This window comes from Xyrauchen texanus, chromosome 6 (genome assembly GCF_025860055.1).
Source record: "Xyrauchen texanus isolate HMW12.3.18 chromosome 6, RBS_HiC_50CHRs, whole genome shotgun sequence".
Lineage (NCBI taxonomy): Eukaryota > Metazoa > Chordata > Actinopteri > Cypriniformes > Catostomidae > Xyrauchen > Xyrauchen texanus.
The window spans coordinates 20,197,675-20,216,798 of NC_068281.1; the positions used below are offsets into that span (position 1 = coordinate 20,197,675).

Here is a 19,124-nt window from a genome sequence, read left to right on the forward strand (position 1 = left end):
GTTCGGGAGTACATTTATTGGTTGCATTAAGTTACTTTATAGACACCATGTAAGCAGTACAAACAAATGGATTAATTTCAGATTATTTTATTCTGGATAGGGGCTCTCGGCAGGGTTGCCCTCTTTCCCCATTATTGTTCTGTCTTGCCCTGGAACCATTAGCAGCCACGATAAGAAAGGAGGATGATTTTCCTGGGGTGGTGGCGGGAGGTGTGGCACATAAGCTTCTGCTTTACACAGTATATATTTTATTATTTGTCACTGACCCCACTAGATATATGCCTTGCCACCACATAATTATTAATTCCTTTTCCAAGTTCTCAGGATACAAAGTCAATTGGTCTAAACATTTGGAGGATAAGTACATAAAAAATTGTGTGATGATTGGTAGGTAGGTTATTTTAAGGGGATGTATGCTGGAGCACCCTTGTTCCCAGAGTGGTGTGCAGAGATGGGGAGGATGGCTAACTTCGAGGAGGGGTCGAGCCGAAGGATGGGAGTTAGGAATTTTTTCAATATGAAATGTGGCAATTATTTAGCGTTTTTGGGGGAGGAGCGGTGGAGAGAGTAATTTACAGTTTAGTTTTTAATTATACTTGATTAATGTATTTTCTATTTTGTTGATTTAGTTTTGTGTTTTTGTGTGTGTGTGTTTATATTCTATTGAGCACAGCTGAGTCCGTGGGTTGGGGGGTATTAGTAGGGGGAGGGGTTATAGTGGGGGTTTAATGTTAAAAGTGATTGATTCATTATATATGTTGTTTGTTTCTTTGTGTTCTTTGTGAATCAATAAACATTTTAATTGCAAAACGAAAAGCAGGGGCAATTCTAAGTAAATGTTTGTGGTAATCAACATAAAAAAACAAAAAACAAATAGTCAACCATGGTTGATCTCCTTAACAGTCCAAAAAGAGAGAAGAGAGAGATAAACTAAAGGGACTAGCTGTGCTTATGACTATGTGTTCTAAGCAAGCTCGCAGAAGGAATGGGTGATATGCAAGAAATATGTTCACAATATTTTTATAAAAAAATATCTCGTCAACCCCCCTGCCGAGGGTGTATGTAATAATTTTGCTTTATTGATTTAGCTTTCAAAATGAAATTCATTTATTGAAACAGGAAAAACAAAATCCTGAGATATTTCTAAATTCAAATTGCACTTCAAATGAAACAAAAAAAGTTATTAAAACAACAAAGTAGTCAACAAAAATCTATTTTTAAACACCTCCTCTGCCGTCATGCAAGTATCCGTTTACAACAACAGGTGGAAAATTACTTAAATTCAGATCCAAAGAAATTTATAAATGTAAATATCATCGTAATAATTAAAATATAAATCAATTTTACGTTCAAGGTGATTTTGTATTATTTTATGATAAAGCGAACTTCACTCCAAGAACCTCCTGAGTTGTAGGCCATTTGCTGCATTCTCATAGACGACACAATTTTAGCAAACTGTTTAGAAAATAGTGAGAACTCTTTACATGCCTGTGTTCAACAAGACACAGTCACAAGTCTCAGATGCATTCGCTTCTGAGACAGTCAATCTGTGCATCTTATCATGTGGCTCGTTGTGCATGACACCGGGAGACTCCCAGCTCATGCTACTCTCTGCGACCCACGCACAACTTACCACGCACCCTATTAAGAGCGAGAACCACTAATCAAGACCATGAGGAGGTTACCCCAGGTGACTCTACCCTCCCTAGCAACCGGGCCAATTTGGTTGCTTAGGAGAAGTGATTGTCATTTCCCAATATTGTTCAACATCTCTTTTTAATGAGCGTAGCTATTGGCATCTGGATATTTGTCAGATATGTTCGATATCCGATTACATAGTCCTATCGCCCAGACTTAGCTCGCAGAGTTGCAGTGATGCACTTAAACATTAAAATAGATTTCACAATTCCATGAAAATGCCTCTCTTAGTGAAGTGTATGTAAACTCAATAATTTATGTATCATAATGTTAAGGGAACATTATGATTTATATCATTTCATTTATATCATAATATTGGATTTAAAGCTGAAGTATGTAATTTCTGCAACACTAGCACCACCAAAGGGAATAGCAAAAAATAAACTTTGCTTTTAAAACCGCTTTCTGAATACGCTGCCGAGATAGTCCTGTTTCCAACTCACACCATTGGTTGAGTATCGTTGTTGGGGTGGGTCTAAGCGGACCACTCTAAACAAACAGAGAAATTTTCAAAGTGCCATAGAAAGAGATTTCGAGAAAATTTACCTATTACTAATAGGCTTACTAATAGTTGTCCCTGCATATTAAGCTTGGATAAGAGAAAGTATTTTAACACAGAAAAAGTTACATACATCAGCTTTAAGGTGTAAATGCAGCCTTATAGACCTGCTACAGTCTACTATGCCATCAAAATGAAACAATATGAACATAAACAACAATAACAAGAAAACCACTCAGTGCTCTTGGCTGGATAACTTTCGTAGCCTTAAAAAAATTAATAAAAAAAAAAAAAAAACAGTGAAGACCCGTAATTTAGTTGTTTTGTTAAATTAAGTTATTACTTTTTTCAATTTCTGAAAGTTTACTCGATAACATTCAATTCACTTGATATTGCCGTTAAAAGCACTGTTTTCTTCATTTGTATCTTTGACCTATTGCTTTTTTATTTGTTCTATTGCTTGTAACTAGTCGTTTTGTCCTTAATTTAGTACAGACTGTTTACTTGACTTCAATAACTACTTGTGAACTTGAAACAAAATTTACTAAAATTAATTAGTATTATTTTGTTGTGGTTACGAAATTTGGTATTGACAATCATCAAATTGCTTTCATATGCAGCAAAATATACATTATAACTGAAATATACCAAAATTAAATGTACTCAAATCAAACCAGAATCGAGAGCTTGTATCAATACCTAGCCCTACTCACTCCATGTCATTTCAAAACTGTTTTATTTACTTTCATCAATTAATAAAAAAGGAGATATTAGGCAGAATATTTGTAAGTTCTTTTTTATTTGTAAGTTTTTACATACAACGAAAGTGGATTGTGATATACGGTTAAGGCTGGATATTGAATTCGGTAAATTTTAGGCACTGCCCAAATTGCCACTAAACAATAGAGTATCAAAAAATTTATTGTCGTTCGGTACCAAATTTTGATACCTAAGGGGTTAATCTCATCAATGTCAGTGATAAGCATGTAGCATATGGAGGACAAAACCTGTAAAAATAATAAATAAATACATAAATAAATAAATGTAATAATAAGAAAATAAATAAAGGAATAAATGTCTTGATAAAACAAATATAATTCGTTTTTAATTAAAGATATTCCTGAATTTATATTTGTACTTTTTTTCCTTTAATATTTTCTCTTTTTATTTTTATTCTTTAAAACTTTTTTTATTAGGTATTAGTATTAGGTAACTATTCACTGTGCTCACAGTTTTTTTACAATCTGCATGTACCTCGAATCAGAACTAATATAGGCAAAACTGCTTTTAACTATGCTGCACCTTCAGAATGGAACTCTCTACAGATGACATTGAGGCTGAATCATTTGGTGCCTTTCAGCAATTTCAGAACACTTATACAAGCGCTAGAGAAAGATTTAATGATTTGCAACTGTTTCTGAGGCTGTACTTTTAATCCTACTTTATTGTGTGTTGTATTGTTTTATTGTTATATGTGTGTATATGTGTTTGAATAATTGGGCCGCCTATCTTGACCAGGACACTCCTGTAAAAGAGATTTTAATCTCAGTGAGGTTTTTCTCCTGGTTAAATAAAGGTATAAAAAAAAAAAAAAAACGGATTTCATAAAATTGGTATCAAAACAAGTATCGTTTAGGAACTGGTATCGAAGTCAAGATATTGGTATCGAAATCATTAGGCAATCCATACAACTCAAGCGCTGTATTTCAAGTCTTTTAAATACAGTGTTTTAAAATGATGGAAATTTAATTAGCTGTTTACTGATAATCTTCCCCTCTGCCTTAGCTCTTAAATCTTGTTGTGTTTTTCAAAGTTGATCAAATGACACGTGACTATCAATGGCGTGCTGTCAACGACAGGTCTAAATTTCCCATTTTTAACTAAAAACAAGTGCAAATGAGATTTGAGAGCTTTGACGAAAGTGAACATCTGTAACAAATGGCTAAAATGTTAGTCCTTAAAGCTATTAAATGGCTTCAGACGACTTGGAAAATGGGGCACAGGATCTATGGAATACTTTTATAGTTACCATTCACCATCCACTGTAAGAAAAAAGCAGCCAAGACATTCTGCCTAACATCTCATTTTGCATTTCACTGAAGAAATAAAATGCAGTATAAAAATGACACAAGGTCTAATAAATGATGAAAAAAGTAAAGACCTTCTCCTGGTCAACAGCAGCCAAATGCTCATTCTCAATGGACATCATTGCCAGGTGGTTAAGCCTGTCTTGGTCCATTGTGTTTCTTAACCATGTATGCAGTCGATGCAAGGCACTAATGGAACGTTCACAGCTGCAACTACTAACAGGGATTGTCAGTGATACTTGAAATACTGAATCCAGCGTGGGGAACATGTCAATATCTAACAGCTTGTACACACCATGTCAGGAATTACTTATTTCTCCTTCCTTCTGTTCAAAAAGTTTTTTTTGCCACCCAGGAGCTCCTCTGACTGCAACTCTATTTTATAATGTGTGGCAAGTATCTTGAGGGATTCATCATTAAGAAAGGTGTCTGATGATGGGTGGCAGGCTTGAATGCCCTTCATAAGATCTACTCCTACTCCCGAGAAATGATTGTCAATTTCTTGCATCATTGGGTCAAGGCAAGGGTAGTACAACATACACCTGAAGTCATCTGAAGAACTGATTTCTGAGGTTGTCCTACATGTTAGCATCACATAATCATCCAGCCTCTTCTGTTTCCATCTTAAACCCACAGAAGACTCTGGAATGTTATTTGCCTCACACAAGGCCTTTGTCTTTTAATACAACTCAGCAGCATTCTGAACTGTGGGTTTTTCATTAAGAGAGTCGTAGACTGCTGTTTTGTAATTAATTTCTTGTCCCAAGTCAACAGTTTCCCTCTGCAGGTATTTGTGGAGACCTTCAGTGATGGATAGAAATTTAGGAAACATCAGCAGCATGTAGACAGTCTTAAACTTGCAGAGTCTTGACCGGAGGCCTATAGCCATTTGTGTTTAAATTTTGTCAAGACACTGCAGTAAAGCATAGAAGTATTAAAGCAATGACGGCCTTCACCTGACATGCCCAACGTGTTGTTGACAGCTGCATCAACTCAGTTGATTGTAGACCAAGCTGTTTTTGAACATTAGTGAACTTTTGGTGATTAACTAGAGATGCACTGAATAAAGAATAAAGACTCCAGTAAATCAAAAAAGTTGGTGGCTTCTGGTATTGCCTTGCATGTATGGCACAGCACAAGATTTAATTCATGTAGCATTGAAGCTATACAGTTTCTGGATGACTGTGGCACGGGGGGCGTGGCCAGGTGATGAGCCTTACCGCTCTCTCTCTCCCACAGACCGACACATGATCACGACCCCCATGTCACATGCCCCCACCACTAACTCAGGCCGGGACAACATCCGGATCGGGAGCCCCATTTTTAGTAAGGTCAGTCAGTGGGCTGGTGACATCAGAATAACTAAGCAAAACCTTTGATAGTAGCCAGCCAGCCCCAAAAATGGCCTTACCCCCTTTTGGTCTTGGGCGCTGGGCAGGCTGCGATCACTGTGGTTTTGTCAACCTGTGGATGCACCTGCCTGTGACCCAAGTGGAACCCCAGATGCCCAAGTACACAATTTTTCACATAGGCTGTGAGTCCCACCAGTCTCTGCGTACTCAGGACAGCCCTCAGATGTTGCATATGCCGCTGACAATCATTACTGTAAATTATGATGTCATCTAAATATGCAGAAGCATATGCTGTGTGCAGTCTGAGGAACTTGTCCATAAGGTGCTGAAACGTGAACGGGGCTTCGCACAAACTGAACAGAGAGTCACAGATTGGTGTAATCCGAATGGTGTGGAAAAAGCCATCTTTTCTCAGGATATTGGAGATAAGAGATCTGCCAATAACACTTTAAGTCCAGCGTCGAGTAAAATTGAGCCGTGCCCAACTGATCGAGTAACTCGTCAATTTGCGGCATTGGATAAGCGTCAAATTTGGACACCACATTCACTTTCTGGTAGTCAACATAGAAGTGAACCTAGTCGTTTATCTTCGGTACCAGAACTACCGGGCTGGCCCAATCACTGTGCTACTCTTGTAGTATGCCCATTTCAAGCATTGCCTCTAATTCTTCCTGAACAGTATTTTTCTTGAGTTCAGGAAGGTGATATGGGTGGCTACGAACCACCACTCCCGGGGTGGTCTCGATATGGTGCTCTATGAGGTTTGTGCGACAGGGTAGGGGTTAAACATATCTGTGAATTCTGCTTGCAACCTGGCAATATCTGTAAGCTGCGATGGTGAGAGGTGGTCTCCGCAAGGGACCGGGATGAATGAACTTGATTTGGGAGATACCTCCGGCCCCAGCTCCGCCCTCTCCGGAACTACCATTGCCAAGGCTACAGGTACCGCCTCCCTTCATGATTTGAGGCAGTTTAGACATGCTCCACTCAGACATACCTCGTGGAAGTTGGGAGACAGACTGCTCCAGTAACACCAGATCGATGACTTCCACAATGCCGTGTGTTTCCCCCACCAGTAACCATTTCCGGCAGGCGTCACGGAGCTGCTGCGCAAACGCGAACAGGCGGCCGTCCTTCCCAAAGCTCAACGAGCAGAAGGGCTACCGACTCTGCTACGGGGTCCGAACGACCCCTTGCTGGATGGCCTTCCTCAAGTGGTTGTAATCCAGGAAGCTGGCAGCGGGGAGTTGTTGTGCCACAAGCTGCTCCCACCGGAGAGCAGGGGCAACAGGCAGGCTGCCCACTAATAGGGAGGCCCCCTCCAAACCTCTGCTGTTTTGAGAGGTCGAGGAAGGCCTCCGGATCATCGTTTGGCTCCATTTTTGTAAGGGTCACCAATGGGACAGGCTCCAAGGAGGAGCGGCAGCCCCCTCCATAGCGATCAGGCTCCAGAGCAACTTCTGGTCCTCCGCTTGTGCCTGGAGCAGGACTTGAAAGCGATGTTCCTGCTATATATTTTCATATCATTTTCAAAAATTATATGAAAAATTATAATTTCGTTATTTTACTAACCCAACTAATGACTCGTCGTCGCTTTATCAGTAGGTTGCACGACACGTGAAGCATTTTGTTTTTTTTAGCTTTCACTTACGAAGAGTTGTGCACTATTTATTTTAATATATCTCTTTACATAAATACTATTTTCTTACTCACTGATGAGCAAAAGGTCGAAGCAGAAATGACCATGTACCTGCAGGAAATGGCCATTGATGGGGAAGAGGACCCGCTGACTTGGTGGAAAACGAACGACAAAAGGTTTCCGTTCATGGCAAGATTAGCACGGAAATATCTGTGCATATGTGCTACCAGTACTCCATCAGAGCGGGTCTTCAGCACAGCGGGTAGTATAGTTACTCCAATCCGCAGCTTATTAAAACCAGATAAAGTGAATATGTTGGTATTTCTAGCCAGAAACATTGAAATTTAAACATGGTCTATGGTGAAAGATATTAGACTTCTTTACGCATTTTTTCGCCATCCGTTGCGGAGCTATTCGATTTTGCATATAATTTTTTAAACTTTCATTTGTGTAGTTCATATGACCACTTTACAATATTTCAATAACAATTTATTTTGTAGCATGTGCTGAAGTTAATTGTGCTGCTAATTATAAGCGAAATGTTAATGCCGAGTTTCGGTCTGAGTGTTGTTCCAGTTTTCTTGTTCTTTATTTGTTGTTCTTCTATGTTTTAATAAATGTGTGTTATTCATATTCACCTTGTTTCTTTCATTTGATTTGACATTATGGATTTATGGCCAAGGAAATTTTTCTTTAAAAGTATTAAACAGACAAAAGTTATTTGACGTTCGCTGGTCTGGGTTTATCTTAAACTGCTGCTTCAGTGTATACAAGAGCTATGTGACAATGAGCAAGATTTTCTGAGACACTACAACTACTAATAATTAATTAATAAAGGCTATTTTCTTGTAGCCTACAACATAAAATATTTTAATCTAAATGTACAGTGTAAGACATGTAAAAAAAAGACAAGAAGCTAACAATGTCCAATATTTCTGCAGCCTGCCTGACACGGTATTTTCACAGACTAACACGTCACGTCTCTGGCATATACCACAGTATTTAAAATAGCATATATGCATTAGTTATATTCTCAATTTAATTTACAGAGCAATCCCTGCAAAGTTTTTAGGTTAACTATAGAATAGACTAGGATTAGTGAGTCACACTAGCAAGACTCGCAAAAGGGGGCGTGGCATCACGATGGTGGCTCTACATCGTGATGTTGGTCAGCCATCACGATGGACAATGATATCGTCCATCGGCACAACCCTAATGGAGGAGTCAGGAGACAACAAAGCAGGTTCAAGGTCAGTTCTTTAATTTGCAGTATTGCTTTACACACACACACACACACACACACACACACACAACAGTAAATTTCATTATGAACCTAAAAATATCAGAAGCTCTGTCTGCTGAAGCTCTCTGGCCACTCTCCCCCTCTGACGCTCTGGCGGGCATTTTAAGTCTCCCTTCGCCATCAGACAGGAGTTAGAGATAATTATGAGCCATGTGACGAGACTTATCGCTTTCCCTCTCCCGCAGACCAACACATGACCACAACCCCCATGCCACAATGACGTATTTTGAAATGGGCCTGTACACCCCCCACAGCTCCACTCATGACTGAAGTACTGTCATATGCTTGTGCAACACACATTAGATGGTCAATTCTATGCGACTGCAGTGATTGCTCTATTGCATCAGTGATGGACTGTGCATCAAAACCAAGGACATTTTCCTTTACTCTGCCCTCAGGTGAAACATAATGCACACATACTGCCAATTGTTCAGAGTGCCTGTCCCATGCCTCATCTGCCATCAGAGCATGCATGTTTGAAATTCTCATTTCTTTTACAATGTTTTCTTTGACCTCCACTGAAATACATGCAATCATTTCATTTTGAAATGAGTGAGACAGGTAAGGAAGCAATGTATGGAGCATTGCACCGCTGCTGAAATGGGTCAAACAGTTTGTGAAAATTCATGCACTCAAGAAAGTTGCCCTGATATTGACTATCTCTGTTCGTCATGCCCACGGATTGCGATCCCCTGCTTCCCCAAAAATTAAATGACAGCAACAAAACGATGGAAGTATTCACATCTCTGTTATTTCTCCTACATTGGCACTATGTAGCTGTTCTACAATATCTCCATTTGTTTGAGTTGATTTGTAGCTCTTCCAGCATGTCATGGATGCTTTATGAAAGCTATTTTTTTTCATGCTCTCTGAATGATTCTTCCAGTTGGAGAAACCTGTACTTGTTTATGCGTCTTTGTTGTTGCGACTATGATGCCTCCCAAAGAAACAACATGAAAAGCAGAACGCAGAATTTCTGGACACTGAGTATTCAAGTCACTGAAATGCATCTAGCCCATTCTTACTGAAAGCTTTTTGCTGTGATCCACTGAGTCAAGGTATACTGCTGAAGCTTCACCTGCTTTGGGACTGACTGCAATGTTCCTAGATCATCCTCTTCACTTTCTGCCCCTTTTTGTATTTCTTATCCTAAAGCTTCTTCTCTCTTAGCTGATTCATCTGTGACATGGCAAAAAGGCAAGCTGAGCTCTATGATTGTATTAAAAAATAAATAACCTTCACTTTACAACATTATTTTTTTTTTGTGAGAATAAATATATAAATAAAGATTCTCTATAATAACTAAAACCTCTTAACATGTTCGTCATGCACATATTCAACTTTATACAACCTATTCTTACTTTATACAAAATACGTACATACTGAACATAACACACAAACACTTGTTAAAGCCAAGTAGAATTAAACACTGTTCAGCAACAAATTGCCTAATTTGACAGATGGTAGGATCGGGTATTATAGCTAAATTACAATGCAATCAGTAAGTTATACAGTAAGTTACAGTTACCTGAAGCAGCCTCATCTTGCAGTTGGTGCTGGCTGAGGCTGTTTTACTTTTTTTCTTTAAGAATTTTGAAAAGTCCATTGCAATTTTCAAATTAATCGAAGTCAGGTACACACCTACGAACCATCTGTCTCTGGCAATCAAGCTTAAATCCAAAAGATCAAATATCATTGGCTGAATCATTTGTAACTTTGCAATGTTTGGTCAATTACATGTTGGTCAGCACTTCTAGCATCAGTGGGCAATTCTTGTCAGGAGTGAATGACAACGTAAGTAAACACTTTTAGATGCACAGAGAGCAGGTCTGCGGTTCTAATGGATTTTATTTTAGTGCGCATGAAAACTCAGTGATGAGTAAAAGTAATAAATAGGGCTGTCGATTTAATGCGTTAATTCAGTGCGATTAATTTGACAAAAAAAAAAACGTGTTAAAAAAATTAACGCAATTAATCGCACCATAATAAGGAAGATTCCTGAGAAATGCAAGCTTGTAGTACCACCTGTTTACTCTAGAGGGCAGTACGTGAAATTTCAGCTGTATGAGCAACGCACAGTGTACACCGAACATGTTACTTTTCTCAGCGCTAGGCCGGAAGGAACAATAACAGTAGTTTGTGGTTACTGAATAGGGCATTTTATGTAATAATTTTCCAGAGGTTGCAGGGCGGATTTGTATCTCCGGTACCAATCCTTGTAGAAAAATTATATAAGCACAGTTTTTAATTAACAAATGTTTGCAGTATGACAAAAATGTCTAAGATTTGAATGCCAATCAAAGATTAATTCTGCTTTCAGGCTGGGAGGTGCCCCCTTCAGGATGACATTTGTCTCTCGTAGAAAAAACTATTTAGCCAGTTTAAATGAGCAAAATTATATATTCAATAAATCAACAACTTTTATTAATTCAAAGAAATTTGAAAGTTGGAAAGCCATAAAAAATAGGATGATGAAATATTTTTTCCCCTAATTCTGCTTTGTTTTCCCAAATTGTTCTGAATTCCATGTTTAAAAGATTAATTATTATTATTTGTATCAAAAATATGACAAATCAAATTCATTCATAAAGAGATTATCAAATGTAATTATTTTATCATATAAAGTGCTTCAACAACATCTTAACATCTCAATCTAAAACAGTTATTCTTTGTCAAATAATGCAAGCACAAAAGAGAAATCACTAAAAACGATAAATTAAAAGGAATAAATTAAAAACTTAGTTCATTCAGTACAACAGCAAACTTGCTTGTGAAATTTGCTTAAATATAATTATTCCTGATATAATAGCAATAATATATATATTATTATTAAAATTAATATACAATTTGTACTATACATTATTAATAGTATTAATGTATTTTTTGTCATAATTTCTTCAGTATCACAACCAACCAAACTTTTATTTTGATGGATCGCTGTGCCAGTTTCTGTGTCTGTTTGATGGAAGTTCCACACTTCAAGATAAGCAGTTTGCTGTGTGGTCATTTGATTGTTACACCATAAGGGGCTGCAATTTAATTAAATAAATAGTTTGGAATGTGTTGTAAGCTTAGCATGAAATAAGCGTTATGAGAAGTAATAATGTGATGTTTTTAGCGGGTCATCACCTTCACACATCACTTTGAAGCGTGCAACACAAGAGAACTGGATATTTCTTAAATGAAATCACAGGCTTCTGTGGTTTAATACTCAGGCTAGGACACATGTGTTAGAGAAGGATGTTGACACAAAGTTTTATAAGTTTGGATGAGACTCTCGCAGAAGTTCACGTGAGAGTAGTGCTGCGGAGAGAGCGAGGGGAAGATGAACAGAGGGGAAGCACATGTGTGATCCGGTGAAATGGGTTATTTATCTGAATGTTTAATAAACTGACTCATGCGTTCACTCAGAAGCTGCATTGTGTCCTGCATTGACTGAGGTTCACAGCCAACCAGCAGATAGCCTAGGACCAGCAAAATCATGCTCGGTAAGAACGGTTAGTGGATCAACGCTAAGCTTTCAAACTGCCCATTTATGAACTTATTAAACAATAAAAAAAAATTTGCTAAAGGAAATGAAACCAATAACATACGATTTATATGTAGTTTATTAATGTATTAATAATGTAGGAAAATAATTTATGAATGATCAATTAACTATATAAAAATGCTTTACAAATACTTTATACTGTGTAGTTATTATAGTGTTATCGAATTATTTAAATACAGTAACGTTACAAGAGACGAAAATAGCAGAAAATAGACTGGCGGTGCAATTGCCACTTAGTTTGTGTGTGTGTGAAGATAATAATCAGACCAGACACTGGTATACAAACTCAAACTTGGCTTGTTTATTAGCCACTGTGGTCTGTGTGGATTCATCAAAGGTTTTAATTAATGCATTTTCCGTGAAACCATTCCTCTCAGTCTCAAGTTCAGCACGGACTGACAACAAGCATGTTAAACCAAAGCAAAAGGCTAATGTCTATGTTACGTGCTTCTGGATGACAGTTTTTTAAATAAAAGTCCCAAACTGCATTTTAACTTATTTTGAAATTAATACTGTACAAACATGATTACAGTGTTAAAATATATATATATTTTTTTCCAACAAATTATTTTAGGATATTTCACATTATGGTGAAAGTAACTTTATATTCATATGCTTTTAAGAAAAAAAAAATCAAAACATTTTGAAGAATTTTTATATCTGCTAAATAGCTAATGTAAAACGGCATATTATATGCAGTCAACATGCAATTTGGAGCAAAAAACAACTAAGTTTGTGATCTCTGGAATAGATGGTCCTTTTTAATTCCAATAAACTTCAGCTTAATTGGGCAGCGGGGGATCTCGCTCCAATTACATCATCATAGGATTATCGTTTCGCAAATCGCATTTTCCAACAACATATCGCATATTGCACTTTTCCTCCATATCATGCAGCCCTAAAAAGCATCATAAAAGCAAAGCAGTCGATACGACTAGTGCATTATACACTTCTGAAGTCTTCTAAAACCATCAGAAAGCTGGTGTAGAAATTTAAATATAGAAATTTAAGCTGTTAGTCACTGAAGAACTTCCACACTAGCTCTCCTTTCATGGGAGAAATAGCAATGTCTGGGTCGTGAAAGAATCGTTCAAGTCGGACCTTTTCAATTAATCTGTTGATCCAGTTCATAAAACAAATCTGTATGATTAATTTACGAATTAAAAAGAAGATTTTTAGGTAATAACAACTTGTTCTGTTCCTTAAAGCTCTTTTTGGATGCTATATAGCTCATGAGTCATATGGACCACTTTTATTATTATTTTAATGTGTTATTGCATCCTTGAAGTTCACATACTGTACGCAATTACACATACGTTGTAATTACATGGAAACATGGTAATATATTTCGCCGCCCCAAGGGTATCAATACAGTCATCGATACGTGGCAGAGGAAAAGCGTCAGGTACAGTAACAGAATTTACTTTCCTAAAATCAGTGCAGACACGAGAAGATCCATCAGCTTTTGGTACTAAAATACATGGCGAGCTCCATGGGCTACCACTCGGAACAGCAAAACTGTTTTGCAGTAAATACTTCACCTCAAGTTGCATGGCTTCTCTCTTACTCACCGGGCAACGATATGCATGCTGCTTTATGGGGAGTGCACTACCGACATCAATGTCATGTTGAATGACAGAAGTACCAGGAGGGACATCACTAAAAAGAGTTGGGAAACTGTCTAACAATTTCGTTATGTCCTTCCGCTGTTCAGTAGACAAATAAGACAGTTCGCGAGGAAGTGTTGCTAAAGCGTCAGAATTTTTCAAACAACCACCATTCAAGACTTCCATAGAGACTTTTAGTCCATCATCCACATCATCGGTAGGTAACGTATAAGTAAGCAACGAAACTTCGCTCTTTTATCTCCACGACTGGTTCAGGAACATTAACAATCTTGTCCTTTTGATCATGACATAAATATGGCTTCAGCATGTTTACGTGACATAGACGAGTTTTTCAGCCTCCGTTCTGGAGTATGTATTATGTAGTCTGTGTCACCCACCTTATTTTTAACAAGATAAGGACCTGAAAAACGCGCAGAAAGAGCAGATCCAGGGGTCGGAATCAAGACGAGAACTTTTTCCCCTGGTAGAAAATTACGCACAACTGCCTTCTTATCATAACGGCGTTTCATTTTCTCCTGCGAACGGGAAAGAGCTTCTTTTGCTACACTACAAGCATTTCGTAAACGTTCACGAGTGCGAGAGATAAAATCAAGTACTTCTCAGAAGGACCTGCACCAAGAAATTCTTCCTTCAGCATTTTTAAAGGTCCCCTCACATTATGGCCAAACACCAACTCTGAAGGGCTAAATCCAAGCAATTCCTGTCTCGCCTCACGCACTGCGAATAACACTAAGGGAACTCCCTCATCTCACTCATTCCTGGTCTCAATACAGTACTTGCGCAGTGCAGATTTTAATGTCTGATGCCAGCGCTCCAAGGCTCCTTGAGATTCGGGATGGTAGGCACTTGACACTACATGAGAAACTCTGAGAGCCTTCAACGAATTTCGAAACACTCGAGATAAAAAATTAGATCCTTGGTCTGTTTGGACCGTTTTTGGTAAACCGAACGTCGTAAAGAATTTCGTAAGAGCTTTTGTCACAGTTTTAGCAGTTATACTCCTTAACGGAATGGCTTCGGGATACCGAGTAGCTACGCACATTATCGTCAGTAAATACTGACAACCAGATCTCATGCGAGGAAGTGGACCCACACAATCCACAAGAACACGTTCAAACGGTTCACCTACTGCAGGTATAGGACAAAGGGGAGCAGGCGTCAGAATCTGATTAGGTTTTCCACCCACCTGACAGATGTGGCAATTTCTACAATGCTTTGAGACTTCAGTTTTTAACCCTGGCCAGAAAAAATATTGAAGTACCCGGTCATAAGTCTTATTTATCCCAAGGTGTCCAGACCAGAGATGGTCATGGGCTAAACTCAACACATGTGGTCAGAATTCCAAGGGCACCACAATTTGCTGAACCTCATTCCAATCATCTGTCTGCTCAACATTTGGAGTTCTACTCCACCTACGCATCAACACATCATCATTCCAATAGAACTGTTGGTTATCGCGAGGAGCGACAAACTATTCTCAGCACTCACACGACATTTCTCTAACGTCGGGTCATTTCCCTGAGCATCAATTAAAGTCTCCCGTGAAATTGACACATCTGCCAAAAGATCAAAACAAACAGGAGAACTCGCAGTCATTTCAGCAGCTTTCAAAGACTCCGGAAAAGTATTGTCTCCCAAGATTTTGGAGAAAACAGAATCACTGAGGTTACTCTCTTGAACATCACGTTTTACTTGTGCTCGCGTAGTAACAGCACTAGCTGAAAACACATCTGGAAAACGTTTATCCAGTACATCAGAGTGCAAATCAGTCTGTGGATCATCAGTCACCTGCACGACCGGCATTACCTTACCACCAGCAATGTCGTTACCCATTATAAAATCAATACCTTTCACTGGTAGAGAAGGACGAACTGCTACCTCAAAACACCCTGATGCTAAATCAGACGTAACCCACACGCGATGAAGAGTAACAGTTACAAACCCCATCTCAATGCCTTGCACAATTGTGCTGGTGTTACACGCAGAATCTGTGCAAAAATCTAAAATGTCTGATAAAATAAAGGATTGAGATCCTCCGGTGTCACGCAAAATCCGTACTGGTTTTCGACCTTCATCACCCTCATTCATAGACACACATCCATCGAACACAAACGGTCGAAAACAGACATCAGGCGCTATTGGAGAAAGAGAAAAAGGTAAAGATAGAATTTTAACCAACACAGACCCTCGAGGCTGAAAAGAGGACTCGTGTCGCTCTTGCTTTCGTTTAAGACCACGACACTCAGTCATAATATGTCCTATTTTGTGGCAATAACTACATTCTCTGCGAGGTTTTGAACTGGTAGGTACCCACTTGTTTCTAAGATCAGAGATAGGCCTATTCTCATTCTCTTTTTGTGCAGGACCTCCAGAATCACTTGAAGGTTTTAAAAACACTGTTTTGTGCATTAAAGCATACTCATCTGCTAACACCGCAGCCTGCTGCACTGCACTAACTTTTTGTTCGTTTAAATACAGAGCAGTGCGCTCTGGAACACAGTTCTTAAACTCTTCAATCAGCATCAACTCACGCAAAGAATTATAATCCGTTACTTTGCACGCTTTAATCCACCGGTCAAACAATATGCCTTTCTCACAAGCAAACTCGACATAGGTCTGAGAACCAGATTTTTTAGTAGTACGAAACCGCTGTCTATAATGCTCAGGAACCAATTCATACGCTCGAAGAATCTCAATTTTCACAGCATCATACTGAACACTTTCTTCCAATGAAAGAGATGCACACACTTCTTGCGCCTTACCGACTAATTTACACTGTAACATCAATGCCCATACTTCAGTTGGCCATTTTAAAACACTCGCGATTCGTTCAAATGCCTGAAAATATGCCTCAACTTCTCTTTCACGAAAAGGTGGAACTATAGCAATATTTTTAGCCACGTCAAAATGTGTAGATGACGACATAACTACAGACTCAGATTCAGCACCAGCCGAAACAGAAGGACCAGAAACCATACTCAAATTTGGCAGCCCAGGAGCTGTCTCCGAACTATCATTCACACTACTTGTCGTTTGGACCGTCGTTCGTACGTCTGGAACGGCCTGCAACTCCAACTCCCGTAGTCGCACTTTTGTATCAGCATCGATTCGATGCATTTCAATTTGAAGTTTTAAATCATCTTGCCTTGCCTGAGCACGGTCTTGCGTCTCCAATTGTAAACGAGCTAGCCGAACCTTTAAACGCAATTCTGAACGAAAATCAGGTGATGCCTCAGTAGAAAGCGAAATCGGTTCAAATCTAGGAATAGAAAAAGGTGGCCTCACCTCACCAGCCACCACTCCTGGAGTAACCTGATCACCGACCAGCACTCGTGATGGAAAGCTTCCTGCAGCATTTGTCACTGGATCACCTACTTGTAGAGAACCAGAAGAAAATACCCCCTGATTAGTCAAATGGGCAAGTAAACAACTTTTTATTTCTTCTTTACGCTGCGTTTTAAAAACTGAAATCTCATAGTGTTGGGCTATCAAAAGCAAATCATTTTTCCGACATGCCTCTAACCCCTCAACACTGGGTTGATCTATAAATCTGTTCAAATCAAAAGTTGCCATTATATATATATATATATATATATATATTTTAGATTGTTTTAAAGCTGAGTAAATAAGGAAAATACATAAGCAATTAACCCGGACCTACCTACCCAACCAGAAAACTAGCTACGTTCTAGCTAGTCTTCAGAGGGTACCGATTAAGAGATGTATCTCTCCCCCGGAATACCTCCAAAAACAACAAACTAAAATAATAAAGAAAAACAACAAACAGTAAACCGTAGCCAGAACTGGCGCTAAACACAGTCCCGTTGGCTCACTCTAACTAACCGGGAAATGTGCAGGACAAACCTGACCCACACAAAGCAAATCAAGTTACTTAATTACTTCTAGCTGAACTCAGTAAAATCCTGGACGAGCCCCCATTTATGTTACGAACCCCACTATTGAAGTGCTGGTTAAAAGTGGGGTTAAGCAACATAAATGACACGCAATAGCGTTTCACAATTTATTGTAGCACACAAACTCACGTGTCATACAACAACAGACGATATTGACAGAAATTAACGACCATAGACCCACAAGACACTAAAACAAACAACATGAAAAACACAGCTTATCAGCGGCTGGCGGAAACATCAAGACGCACACAGGGCTCTCAATCGTTCGTTCTCTCGTTCGTCCACTCATGCCCTTCTCCTCCAGTGCACGCCAAGCTCTCGACAGGGCTAAACAGTGATCGAAAAACGATCACTCCGCTATGGGAACAAATCGTAGGTGATCAACAACCCCCCGATTCTCCTTCCGCTCTCCCATTATATCTCCAGCCCAAAACAGGCTGCAGGTGTGCAGAGGCGGAGTCTATTCAGAGAGAGAGAATCAGATCAGCCAAAACAGTACACAGATTAACATAAGGCTCAGGCCGTAACAGTATATTCTTAAAAAATGTATGCTTTTGATCCTCAGAATAATAAAAAAGTAATATGAGGTTTGGAATGACATGATGGTAAGCCATTGATGATAGAATTGTCATTTTTGGGTAAACTGTTACTTTAAAAGGCATGCACACAAACACACTCATTAGCCAGTCTTTAGAAATTATTACAAGTGCTTCGCTCATGTTGAGTATTGCTTTCATTTTCCTACAAATTGGTGGTGGGTTAGAGTTCAATAAGGAAAACCCTTAGCTTAAGTGTCAGAGGGGTTAATTCCTCATGAAAAGAATGTCACACTATGATGTTAATTCTCAGAACTGCTCGTGTGCTGAGGTTTCAGATGTGTGAAGGAGAGCACAGGAAATGCTGAGTATTTTTGATGAACTAGGCACCACAGAGTGCCCCGTTCAGAAGTGTATAATGCATTGTTGAGAGACTTGAGGTTTCTTGTAATTGAACGCCCAATAGAGGAAAACTACAAAGGATCACTTTCAATAACAACAGAGCCGTGAACATTTCCACCGGGGTGACAGAAATAGAGTAGGTTCATGAGTGTGCCACTGCATAGGGTGATTTACCTCAGACTCAAGCTTAGGAAAAAGGATGAACTTCATTTAGAATATTATGATGACTTGTCTACTTGGAACTGCTCACATCCTTCTCATACCCTACAAAGAAAAAACAAACAAACACAAAACAGGTATTTAGTTGGTAAATAAGCCTATTATACTCAGTTCTTATCTTGTGTTTCTGGTCCTCTAACTTCAAAGGGTAGAATGTTATTGAATTGTTATTAGTTCCTGTCATGGTTTGAATGCACAGTTTTTTTGGATGAAAATATCTGCTAACTTTATAAATGTTATAAATAATTTCATCCTGTAAAGAAGCTCTTAACTCAACAACCTCAGAGCAAGCAGATG

At 38.8% G+C, this 19,124-nt stretch overlaps 1 long non-coding RNA gene across 1 annotated transcript in view; it reads right to left on the bottom strand.

Annotated features, from left to right (window-relative positions):
* LOC127645346 (uncharacterized) overlaps positions 1-18,774 on the bottom strand; it is a 30,679-nt gene extending 11,905 nt beyond the window's left edge. Inside the window, exons 1-2 of the long non-coding RNA XR_007970772.1 lie at positions 17,919-18,774; positions 17,042-17,127 (exon numbers count right to left, since the gene is read on the bottom strand). This is a non-coding gene — a long non-coding RNA (uncharacterized LOC127645346). The remainder of the gene's footprint in view (positions 1-17,041; positions 17,128-17,918) is intronic.
* Positions 18,775-19,124: the final 350 nt, after the last annotated feature.